This window comes from Herpailurus yagouaroundi, unplaced genomic scaffold (assembly GCF_014898765.1).
Source record: "Herpailurus yagouaroundi ecotype Mexico unplaced genomic scaffold, PumYag 142, whole genome shotgun sequence".
In the NCBI taxonomy this organism is placed as follows: domain Eukaryota; kingdom Metazoa; phylum Chordata; class Mammalia; order Carnivora; family Felidae; genus Herpailurus; species Herpailurus yagouaroundi.
The window spans coordinates 54,882,761-54,894,576 of NW_024412397.1; the positions used below are offsets into that span (position 1 = coordinate 54,882,761).

The 11,816-nt window shown below is 40.9% G+C and overlaps 1 protein-coding gene and 1 long non-coding RNA gene across 6 annotated transcripts in view; one reads left to right on the top strand and one right to left on the bottom strand.

The window, feature by feature from the left end:
- DLGAP1 (DLG associated protein 1) overlaps nt 1-11,816 on the bottom strand; it is an 898,848-nt gene that overhangs the window by 486,396 nt on the left and 400,636 nt on the right. The gene's annotated exons all lie outside the window — the stretch shown is intronic.
- LOC121033151 (uncharacterized) overlaps nt 4,311-11,816 on the top strand; it is a 9,386-nt gene continuing 1,880 nt past the window's right edge. The window contains exons 1-3 of one of the 2 annotated variants that reach the window (XR_005791730.1): nt 4,311-5,476; nt 6,683-6,785; nt 9,840-10,204. This is a non-coding gene — a long non-coding RNA (uncharacterized LOC121033151). Of the gene's footprint in view, nt 5,477-6,237; nt 6,786-9,839; nt 10,205-11,816 lie in introns of those variants that run through there. The other variant, XR_005791729.1, reaches the window with a different exon arrangement.

Genomic DNA, 11,816 nt, shown 5'->3' on the forward strand with positions numbered 1-11,816 from the left:
CAGAACTCAGAAATTGGGATTACAACCTCCCAATTATTAACTTTTGCTTTTTGTTCCATACCACTGCCTCTTATTAAAAGCCCGATGCAAGTACTTGTATCATTTAGGCCTATTTTTGGGAGCCTCCTGAAACAAAACAAAACACAACCTTTCACCGAACTGACCTATTCTGAGGACTAAGAGACTAGTTGAGATATGGAACAGTCTACCAACTCAGGACCGATTCAAACCCACCTATACTAGATGGCCCATGATGCTAAAATATTTCACAGTACTCCCCAAATCCTAGGGCCCCCAAGGTCACTGACTTTACTTCATTGTGGGACCCTTCAAGTTTGGGACAGTAGCTACTGAGGGGATTTCAGACTATTGTGTCATTAGGATTTGCTACTATGGTCCTACTTAGATATGTACTTTCCGAGTTACCATATGCCCTACCCCTGACTTTAAGCTTATCAACTTCCCAAGCATTACAGGGTAGGCTAAGACCAGCACAAAACATGGATATTTAGCCTTTAATTTTACAGATGCCTAAATATACAAAGAACATAAATTTTTTTTACAAATATAATACCAATGTCAATTTGCAGTGGATTTCAGAATGTGTATGCTTTTGAGAGAAACAAACCTTTAGTTCCAATAACTTCTCCACAACAATCTGCCTTTCTGTGGTCTTCAATCTTTGCCCCCAAGACTGCTATTTCAAGGACTCCCATTTCAAAGATATAGGAGACAGAGTCGGGCCGGGGGGAGCAGGATACATGGAAACTCTTCCGTAGGTTCTCTTGGAGAAGGTTCTGTGGAAGAATCTGAGTACATGTGTGTGTACATACAGCTGGAGGTCACCCTTGAAGATGACCCGTGAAGAGATGGGTGGCAGTCACCGTGAAGGAAGCCTCAAGTGTTACACCAGTCTTTTTTTTTTATTAAAAAAAAAATTTTTTTTTCAACGTTTATTTATTTTTGGGACAGAGAGAGAGCATGAACGGGGGAGGGGCAGAGAGAGAGGGAGACACAGAATCGGAAACAGGCTCCAGGCTCTGAGCCATCAGCCCAGAGCCTGACGCGGGGCTCGAACTCACAGACCGCGAGATCGTGACCTGGCTGAAGTCGGACGCTTAACCGACTGCGCCACCCAGGCGCCCCAGTCTTTTTTGTTTGTTTGTTTTAAAGTAAACTCGATACCCAGTGTGGTGCTTGAACTCCTGACCTGGAGATCAAGAGTCACACGCTCTACTGACTGAGTCAGCAAGGTGCCCCTGCACCAAGCTTTGCAATACTTCTGAATTTCTTATGCCCGTACAGTCCTATTGCTCAAATTCATCAACACATTAAAAATGTTTACTGAATCGGCGAAATTGCTTCTCCAGCTCTGGGTATAACGGCAGGTTAGGGAGGCCTGAGTGTGATGTTTCTAGCTACACAATCAGCATGGTAGGGACAAGGCAGATGAATCTGGGTTCAGTCCTGGCCAGTCACTTATTCTTCGTGTGAGCCTCAGGAAGTTTTGCAAATTGTGTCTCCATTTTCTCATACGTACAATAGAGATGAAAACAGTATCCAACTCCCAGTATCATTGTGCAGATCAAATGCCCTATCTTATGTAATATGCACATGGCGTGTACTAAATGCACAATAAGGATTTCCTCCTTTCACCTTCCCAGCCCCTCAGCCCTCCAGCAATATTTACAGATGATGAAGAAGGGGGCAGAATTTTCAGTGTTAGTCACACACCAAATCACACTGTGGTAGTCAAAATAAAAGTGAGCCCAGACTATAAGCAAATGAATGAGCCATGTGCTCTGAACACAGAATTAAAATAAGGACTGCGTGTGCAGAAAATGTGATCTGAAAATATGCAACATATAATCAACAACATCCTTTCCTAGTTTCTCTCGCGCCGCCCCCTCCTCCCCACCACCGGCCCCCCTAGGTAGTAGGATCAAGAGAGTGAACAAAGGTAGCAACTTAGGGCAGGAGTTGGGCCTTCTGTTCCCTGATATAGCCCAAGTAGGTAAGCCAGGACCCTCATATGGATTAATGATGCTTCATAAATATTTGATAAATGGAAGGGAGAAAGAAAGCGAGAATAAAGTAAAATACAATGGGAAAAAAAAAAACAGGAACATTCTAGGACTGAATACTCTGTTTTCCCCAGAGTTCAGGGACAAAAATAATGATTTCTAACAAGCCACAGAAAAAGTCTTAAATTTTCTACTAGAAAAAAGGTGGTTGATCTTAGTCACTTTCTTCAAATACATACAAAAGACATCTGTAAACGGTTTCTGCACCCCCGGTGTAACCAGAGGTGACAGATCAAGCCACAAGTGGCCTTGCTGAAACCGATCTCTCTTCAGGTAGGAGGACTCTCTTGCTCTCCCGACCCAGCCTGGACTTAAATATAAGGTGTAATGTTTGACGCCGAAGACAAAGTAGTTCATCTGCACGCTAAACCTAGGTGCTCAGGTGAAATGGTTTGTTAGTGCTCAATGTTTGCTCTGCCGATTGGTGAAACGATCTTCAGTTTTCCCTTGAACCACATGAATTTGAACCGCGTGGGTCCACTCATACACAGACAGGTCCGTCTGTACGCGGCTTGTTTTGAATAAATACGTTGGAATCCTTGGGTGAGATCTGTGACAAATTGAAACCTTTGCCGATGAACGGCATGGCTTAGAAATATCGAAAAAGACCGGGAAAAGGTATTCACGAATGTGTAAAATATATGTAGACATTCGTCCAGTTTATTTAGTCGCTATCATGGAATACAAACAAACCTATTGTAAGATGTTAGAATTTATCAACACTTGTGCACACAAACACACGCTGTACATGGTACCATTTGCAGTCAAGAGAAATAAACAAATGGATAAGTACAGTAGTAAATAACTGCTAAAATTAACCATGGTCCAAACTACACCACCGCAGGGATTTTCCAGCCGCTCCCAGTTGCTTTTGTGAGCTCAGTGTTGGGAGTGTCTGCTTAAAACTCCCCACGACGCTAATCATGTCCACATGAGCAGCTGGTCTGGCCAGTCAACTAAGTAGCACAGTAAAAAGTCATCTCTCCTGGTTCTCACCTATTCTTCAAAAACCTTGAATAACACCGCAGGACCCATATGACATGCCACTAACGATGCTAGAAATGCTCCCGAGGAGCCCAGAAACATCCTGACCTTACAAGAAAAACTCGAGGGGCTCGGTAAGTACCCTAGATTGAGGACTGCAGCTGTGTGGTTGCCAACCAGTTCAAGATAAACGAGTCCAGCGTGAGGACCGTTTTAAGAAAAGGAAATTCATGGGGCACCCGGGTGGCTCAGTCGGTTGGGAGGCCGACTCTCGATTTCGGCTCCAGTTGTGATCTCATGGTCCGTGAGATTGAACCCTGCGTCTGGTTCTGTGCTGACAGCAGGGAGCCTGCTTGGGATTCTCTCTTCTCCCTCTCTCTCTCTGCCCCTCCCCTGCTAGCTCTCTCTTTTTCTCTCAAAATAAAGTAACCTTAAAAAAAAAAAAAAGGAAATTCACGAAGCTTTTGTAGTTACAGCAGCGGAGTGAAAACCTTGCACTTTTTGTGAAATACCTTTTTTGATTTGAAAATGCAGCTTTTATGGGGATGCAGGATTGCTACAGGAAAGGCATACCTATAGGTTCCAGCGTGATTTGAGGAAAAGGGAAGTTATTACACGACAACGTAAAGCAAAAGGAAAGCGAAGGATCTAAGGCTGGAGAATTTAATGCCAGCAATGGATGGTTTGATAATTTTAGAGAGGGATTTGGCTTAAAAAAATGTCAAGACAACAGGAAAAGCAGATTCTGCCAACCAAGAGGCAGCAGATGAATTCCCAGGTGCCATGAAGAAAATCATTAAGAAAGGATATCCATTTAAACAGGTCTTCGAGGCAGACAAAAGTACTCTATTCTAAAAGAAAATTGCCACAAAAACCATTTATTAGTAAAGAAAAGCCGTAAGCACCAGTTTTAGGGCAACAAGGGATAGGCAAACTGCACTGTTTTGTGCAAATGCAGTGGGTTTATGATCAGTACTGCCTTTATCTACAAAGCTGCTGACTTTCCAGCCTTGAAGGGAAAAGATAAACGCCAGCTGCCAGAGTTGTGATTGTAGGGCAAGGAGGCCTGGACGATGAGAACCCTTTTTCTGAATTGGTTCCACCAATGTTTCTTTCTGAAGCCAGGAAGTAACTTGCCAGTAAGAAACCACCTCTTAAAGGTCTTGTGATCTTGGACAATGCACTTGCGCCCCACCCCCGCCCCCCGCCCCTCCACTGAGCCCCATGAATTCAACACTGAAGATGTCAAAGTGATCTACCTGCCCACAAACACAATGTCTCCAATTTGGCCTCTTGATCAGTCTTAAGGACCTTTAAGGCTCATTACACACAGTACTACATGGAAAGGATTGTCCGTGTTCTAGAAGAGAATCCAAACCAGACATCAGAAAAGTCTGGAAGGATTACACCGTTGAAGATGCCACCGTTGTTTCAGAAGAGGCCATGGAAACCATCTAGCCTGAAGCAGTGAATTCCTGCTGGGGAAAACTGTGTCTAGAGGTTGCACATGACTTCACAGGATTTATGATAGAGATTATGACATAGAAATCGAAGAAATCATGAAATAGATTGTGGACATGGCAAGAAGGCCAGGAGGTAAAGGGCTTCTTGGAGAAATTCCAGAATTAACAGGCACCACACCAGATGAATTAAGAGTTGTCCTGACGGACATGAGTTGTCTTCATGAACAAATTGACGTTAGATAATCTGGCAGAAGAATCCTGATTATTCAAGACTGCTTTTGACTTCCTTTACAACATGGACTCTTCTAGGATATGGGTGCTGAAACTAAAGTACGTAGAGGAAGAAAGATTGGCATTGTACAGAAAGCTTTCTAGAGAAATGAAAAAGCAAAAAAAGGTCAAATTATGAAATATGTATTTCTGTAAAGTTGCACCCACCTCTTCTGCCTTCCTTTTTACCTTCTGCACCTCTTCCACCCCCATCACCTCTCGTCCTCCTCAGTCTACCCAACAGGAAGATGATGACAATAAAGACCTTTAGGATGATCCACTTCCATTTAGTGAAGAGTAAGGAATCATTATGCTGCACCGTTAATAAACATCCGTTGTGTCTTCATGTGAAAATATAATAACTGTATGGCAAGAACTATGCGAAACATTTTATGTCCTCCTCCTCATCACTGCTTAAGTATTCATCACGTAGAATATCACGAACCAGATTTGTATGGAAGTGGATAGCCTATCCTCTCACAGGCATAGGGTCAGTGATATTTAACATAAAATTAATAATGTGTTAGTTTTCTTACTGTTTTATAACTTTGCTTTCAAAGAATTACTACACAATATCTCTGACTGCCATCTTTCTCTCCCTCTCTCCATACCCTGCCTTCTCCCCCTGCCCCCCACCTATAACTGGAGAAACTATGTATCAGCCTGTCATCACAGGTAAGTGGTTTTTTTTTTTTTTTTAATTTTCTTTTTTTTTGAACGTTTATTTATTTTTGGGACAGAGAGAGACAGAGCATGAACGGGGGAGGGGCAGAGAGAGAGGGAGACACAGAATCGGAAACAGGCTCCAGGCTCTGAGCCATCAGCCCAGAGCCTGACGCGGGGCTCGAACTCACGGACCGAGAGATCGTGACCTGGCTGAAGTTGGACGCTTAACCGACTGCGCCACCCAGGCACCCCAAGTGTTTTTTTTTTAATGTAACAATATTTTCAATACTGTACTATGAATATGACTGTAATCCTGTATACCATAAGATTTTATAAGAGTTCGTTCACTAGGGTATAGACTGAGCTACCATGAAGCAACTGTATCCATTACAATAGGCTCCATTAAGCACTCATCTTGCTGCTTCTTCATTATCAATGAATGCATCATTATACCTATAAATAAAAATGAATTTCTCATTCACCTTACCTTTCACTTTCGATGTCTAGTGTTAGTAATACAGAGCTACAGTGTGTTGTATAATATAAGGCAATATTGATTAGGTACTGACAGATATTTGTCTTCTAAACAGAGGATGCAAACTTATGGTATCAGTAAATACAGGACAGATATATATATATATATACACACACACACACACACAGACACACACACACACACAGGACAGATATATATATTATATATAATATATATAATATATATAATATATATAATATATATATCTCATGATTTTCTTTTCTCTAGTTTATTATAAATAGAATATATAATACATATATAACAATATGTGTTAATAGACTGTTTCGGTTATTGGTAAGTCTTCTAGTAAGCAGGGGGCTGCTAAGTTTTTTGGGAGTCAACAGTTATATGCACATTTTCCACGGTGCAGGGGTTTGGTGCTCTTAACCCCCACACTGTTCAAGGCTCAACTGTACAACTAAATCTACTCACAACACAATGTGCTATACCAGAAAGTGGGGTCAATAGAAGAGTCCACTGAAGATATTCTGCTGGACCAGTTAATGATTGCTTTACACACACACACACACAGTCACAAGGTAGCACTGAAGATCAGCGTTAGCACCCTCTTCAAGTATAATCTGGATACTGGTGGATAGACTTGCATGGCACCAGTTAGACTGCTCAGTTTTGGCAGTAAAGTCATAGTCATTTTGTTGTTGCTGTTTTTTGATGGCTAGCATCTGATAAGCGGTAGAAATCTGGTAACCAGAAACAGTGATGCTCTGGATACTAACAGAGATGATGGAAACAACAGGATGAACTGTGAAGGACGGTTGACAGGTGATACTTTACGGTGTTTTTTTTTTACCTTAAGTTGGGTTCCCTGGAGACAGACTCTGAGATGGGGATTTGAGAGCAGGAAGGTCCATGGGGGTGAGGGTGGTAACTGGGGAAAACTACCACTAAAGTAGCGAGGGAAGAAGGACTGGGTGAGGGAAAGTGCTGAACTTGAGAGCTGGGATGGCCCTTCAGAATTATCCCAAATTAAGGAAAGGGGGCTGGGCCCTTGTGTCCCCCTCACTGACTAGTCATTGCACGTGGACTGCCCTGGAGAGGAAGCATAGCCCTGTGTGTGACAGCTCCTTTCAACTGAAGGCAGTTCCCCAGAAGGGACGTGTCTGAGAGGCATCGGTGCCAACACTCCCAGCAGGGGGTGGAATAAATACCTAAAGGGGTATCTGGACGGCCCATCACAGCATCCATTAAAACTGGCAAGTTTAGGGGCGCCTGGGTGGCTCAGTCAGTTAAGCGTCCGACTTCAGCTCGGGTCACTATCTCACAGTCCGTGAGTTCGAGCCCCGCGTCGGGCTCTGGGCCGATGGCTCAGAGCCTGGAGCCTGCTTCCGATTCTGTGTCTCCCCCTCTCTCTCTGCCTCTCCCCCGTTCATGCTCTGTCTCTCTCTGTCTCAAAAATAAATAAATGTTAAAAAAAAATTAAAAAAAAAAACTGGCAAGTTTAAACAACAATATATTTAAGGGACAGTAACTGGCATATAATCTGTACATAAAGGACATCCAATAAATATTTGTTGAATGAAGAGTGGCTATTATGAAGGAAGAATGATAAGCGAAGGGCTTAAACTTCATCAGAAGGGATTTAAATGAGGCTGTAGGAAAATACAGAATTATAACAGACCATGGAGAAAGCAGAAAACTTCAGCTCTCCTATCTGTATTGTGACTTGGTCATTGGATTAAATCGTTACAATGACTCAGATTCTGAATTATTCAGCCTTGGGGGAAAAGTAGAAGGTAAAGTTCCAAAAGGGGCTCTGATTTGGGGAATCGAGGTTCAAGTGAGCCCCCCTACCCCCACTGTAAAATAGCCACTATTGCACTACATGAGTTTGAGAGGAAATTTCACATCTTTAAGAGTCTTTTGTGAAGCAGGAGAGTGAAGTGAAAAGCATCATTGATTGAATCTTTCCAAAATTAATGACTCTTTCCACTTGGAGCCCTTTCAACTAACATAATCATGATCTAAGGTTCTTTCTCAAGGTCATTTCTGAGCACATTCTGAGCGTCAGGACCCGCTCACCTTGCCGCTAGCAATTTAATCACAAAGACATTTCCCCAACATTACGCATTCCTGCATTAGATGATGCCCCTTACTTTCCTCAACATCCACATTAAAAAAAAAAAAGGTATATAATTAGATGCTTGCACTGAATGAGTTTTACCCATGACTTACACGGTAATTTCAAAGATGCTTCCCTTCTTTTCTCAGTGGTCTTCAAACGAATGGAGATTCTAACAATCCCCAAGTCTGTCTGTTGCTCAAGATCTATCCAGTTAAAGACTAAAAAATAATCTATTAAGTATCTTTAAGCTATCATGACATGAACAAAAATGCATAAATTCAATGTGCTAACTATAAATTTTTACTGTGACTCACCAATCTGTTCCTATAAAGATTAAATCATTTTTATGCAGATCCCAAAAGCTCCTGTCATTTTCATGTATTTTAAAAAGAATCCCAATATTTCAAATAAACTATTTTTTAAAAACTTAAAAATATAAAGTGTGTTTAGAATTCATTTGTTTAATGTAAAAGAGGAAGTCTTTTCTTCAAATACAAAATAATGTCAATCTTATTATGCAAAATGTATATTTTCTAGACATGCCTGTTTAACTCTTTCATTCAAAGTATTTGGGGAAGAATATTCTTTTCTGTCTGTGACCACAAATGTAACTTTTTGGCCACCTCAGAAATTGGTTTATTTCTAGTTTAAAGGACAGTCAGATCCTCTTCCTGGCATCTTAATCTATAGAAGTGTAATTAAACAAGATGCTTCTATCTTGCAGGACTGACCCATTAGCCTGGATCATTGGCTTTGCCTGTGCAGGACATCTAGGACAGGAGACATACGGGTGCACACCTATACACCCACCACATACACATGCATCTCCCCTGAAGCCTGAAATTCGACCCACAATAAATCATATACCCCTTGTTGTAAGATTCGCACTTCTCATGGTCTTCTGTTAAAATATTCCTCAACAGGGTACCATTAAAGTGATGGGGTTGGCAGAGGCACAGTAATTTGTGTGTTTTCTGCGTGAAAGGGAAGAGGTGCAAAATGTTGCCAAGATAGAGGTCTGATGCATGAATCAGCACTGAAAGAAATTGAGAATCATCCAAAATAATGCAAAAATAATAATGGACTATTTACCATTATTTACATTTTTAAAGTTTATTTACTTATTTTAAGAGAGTGAGCAAGCAGGAGAGGGACAGAAAGAGGGGAAGAGAGAGAAACCCAAGCAGGCTCCACACTTAACGCTGAGCCCAGTGCAGGACTCAATCTCACAACCTTGAGATTGTGACCTGAGCTGAAATTAAGAGTCAGACGCCCAACCATCTGAGCCACCCAGGTGCCCCGACATTATTATTTACTGACAGGAACTAACAAGGCACACAATACTATGTTCTTAAAGCTAGGGATAAAAGATAATGGTAGATATGGCAATGCGACTTCATTTAATGATTTTGTAGATTTGTTTTCCTTTTCTAATATTGTTAGTAACCTGGCTATTTTCAAGTGTGAGAATGACAAAGTCTTTTTTTTTTTTTTTAATTTTTTTTTTCAACGTTTATTTATTTTTGGGACAGAGAGAGACAGAGCATGAATGGGGGAGGGGCAGAGAGAGAGGGAGACACAGAATCCGAAACAGGCTCCAGGCTCTGAGCCATCAGCCCAGAGCCCGACGCGGGGCTCGAACTCACGGAACGCGAGATCGTGACCTGGCTGAAGTCGGACGCTTAACCGACTGCGCCACCCAGGCGCCCCGTGAATGACAAAGTCTTAATACAGGTCCATTCCTTCTTTTGCAGCATTAATGAAGTCATTGCGTGGCTAAACCTTGTTTCGAAGACAGCTTCAGTCTCAAGGAAGAAAATAACCTGGACTCCTATTCTGAAAGACTTGACCTGTAATATAAATCAGGGCACAAACAACAGCACTGTCCAGTTGCAATGACTATCATGATGAGCCCCTGACCTTCAGCACTGAGTGCAATTGATCTAGCTATTACTGTTTACTTAATGGAAAAATCTCTCTCCTGCTTTCAGATTTGTCCCAAGGCTTAGCCACAAGAGTAAGATTTCTTTTTAAAATGTGAGTTCATTCATTCTACAGACGTGAGTATCTGTAAAGCGCCAGGTCCTGTGCTGGGGCAGGGGACCCTCGAATGAATTAGGTACAGTTTCCACCCTCACCTGCCGTGACCATAGCAAGTTTTTATTGCCTTTGCTCTCCCCAAGTGAGAATGGACAACCCTCGAAACTACTGCAAATTCACCGTGTGTGAGATTCAAGCCCAGCTTTCACAAAGCCTCTCAAATTCAGCTGGTGTTCTTATGGTGGTGTTTCATACATTCTTAATTTTGTTTTTCTCGACTTTTCAAGTTTTAACTTTTTTAAAAATATGGACCTCAGATAACCAAGTTTAAGATGATCGTAGACTTGAGTTTATGATATTTTATTATCATCAATCCACAGAACACCCTCTTATAGAATACCCTGCAGTTTAACTTTTTTCCTCTATGATCTTTGGTCACTAATTCCACACCTCCCTCCCCCTGAGACAGCTTCTAGAATATATTTAAAGTGTGTTCTTTTATTCTACTTTTATACACACACACACACACACACACAGAAGCTTTGAACAATTTGCGCATGGAGCATGTTTAATTTACGTAAATGATACTGTGGTATAAATATCTTTCTAACTTTTTCTATTCAACATTTTTTTTAAAGATCTATCCATGTTACTGAATATACATCTAAGTTACTGTTTTTTATACTCCATAACATACCATCCTATGCGTGCATTGGTAAGTTTACCAATGGCATTGGCTGTCATGAGCATCCATACACTTTTTCCTTGAGCGCTTGAGTGACTTTCTGAAGAAATATCCAATAGTACAATTGCTAGCATGTGTATAATTGTTAGATATGTACATAGTTAATTTCAATAAATTCAGTGAAATTATTTTCCCAAATAGCTGCTTGAAGGTCTCCATTTTTCTACATCTTCACCAGCATTTGATATTGCATGACTTTTTAGTTTTTGTCTTATGATTATAGATTGGCATTTTATTGATGCCTTAATTAGTATTTTCTTTTTTAAAGAATAAATTTTAAAATTTTATTTTTGAGAGAGAGAGGGAGACTCCAGGCTCCAGGCTCTGAGTGCTCAGCACAGAGCCTGACTTGTGGCTTGAACTCATGAACTGCAAGATCATGACCTGAGCCAAAGTTGGATGTTTAACCGACTGAGCCACCCAGGCGCCCCTTCATTAGTATTTTCTGGATTTTTATGCTGTTTGAGCATCTCTTAATAATTATTACCCATTTAGGGTTTTCTTACTGTGAATTGCCTATTCCAAGATGTTACCTATTTTGTATTGTTTTTTTCTCACTTTGTAGGAGGAGGGCTGACTTAACTAATCCTACCAAGAATATTATCCAGTTTATCCTTTTAAAAATGTGTTACATAGAATATTTTTTCTTTAAGCCTTTAACACTAGGAAAGCTATTCAATTCTCATAGTCAACTTTTTTTTTTGCTATGGCTTTCAGCCATTGAACATGTAATCACAGCTATATTTACCCTTTTAGTGAGTGTACTTGCATTCTTGTATTTTCTCTGAACCCAATTTACTTCAGTGTTATCACCTTTTTTATGTTTCTTGTCATAACCTAACTCAAAAAGATGTTTTGAAGGAGTCAGGCATAATTGAATCAATACATTTATTTTTTCAAAACGTACTGGTTTAATGCTTCTCCTTATTATGACAGAAGGCGCTCC